Source organism: Nothoprocta perdicaria, unplaced genomic scaffold, assembly GCF_003342845.1.
Source record: "Nothoprocta perdicaria isolate Ctin4 unplaced genomic scaffold, notPer1 scaffold_975, whole genome shotgun sequence".
Classification (NCBI taxonomy): Eukaryota; Metazoa; Chordata; class Aves; order Tinamiformes; family Tinamidae; genus Nothoprocta; species Nothoprocta perdicaria.
The window spans coordinates 7,208-8,157 of record NW_020456282.1 but is presented as its reverse complement, the minus strand read 5'-3'; the positions used below and the strand labels follow the sequence as shown (position 1 = coordinate 8,157).

General features: G+C 69.8%; 1 protein-coding gene across 1 annotated transcript in view; it reads left to right on the top strand.

Annotated features, from left to right (window-relative positions):
• Nucleotides 1-950, top strand: part of LOC112959282 (5-oxoprolinase-like) — a gene marked incomplete at its 3' end in the record, with an annotated part of 4,783 nt that overhangs the window by 901 nt on the left and 2,932 nt on the right. The window lies entirely within an intron of this gene.

The following is a 950-nucleotide window of genomic DNA, read 5'->3' as shown; positions in this document are numbered from 1 at the left end:
GGTGGTCATCACGGCGGGCATGGTGGGCACAGTGGGCATGGTGGGCACAGTGGGCATGGAGGGCCCGGTGGGCATGGTGGTCACCACGATGGGCACGGTGGGCACGGTGGGCACGGTGGGCACCACGGTGGGCATGGTGGGCACCACGGTGGGCATAGCGGGCACGGTGGGCACCAAGGTGGGCATGGTGGGCACCACGGTGGGCATGGTGGGCACAGCGGGCACCGCGGTGAGCACGGTGGGCACCATGGTGGGCATGGTGGGCACAGCGGTGGGCATGGTGGGCACGGTGGGCATGGTGGGCACCACGGTGGGCATGGTGGGCACCACGGTGGGCATAGCGGGCACGGTGGGCACCAAGGTGGGCACGGTGGGCATGGTGGGCACCATGGTGGGCATAGCGGGCACGGTGGGCACCAAGGTGGGCACGGTGGGCGTGGTGGGCACCATGGTGGGCATGGTGGGCACCAAGGTGGGCACGGTGGGCATGGTGGGCACAGTGGGCACCGCGGTGGGCACGGTGGGCACCATGGTGAGCATGGTGGGCACCATGGTGGGCATAGTGGGCACGGTGGGCACCAAGGTGGGCACAGTGGGCATGGTGGGCACAGTGGGCACCACGGTGGGCATGGTGGGCACCAAGGTGGGCGTGGTGGGCACCATGGTGGGCATAGTGGGCACGGTGGGCACCAAGGTGGGCACGGTAGGCATGGTGGGCACAGTGGGCACCAAGGTGGGCATGGTGGGCACAGCGGGCACCACGGTGAGCACGGTGGACACGGTGGGCACCATGGTGGGCATGGTGGGCATGGTGGGCACCATGGTGGGCATGGTGGGCACGGTGGGCATGGTGAGCATGGTGGGCACCACGGTGGGCATAGTGGGCATGGTGGTCACCGCGGTGGGCACGGTGGTCATCACGGCGGGCATGGTGGGCACAGTGGGCATGG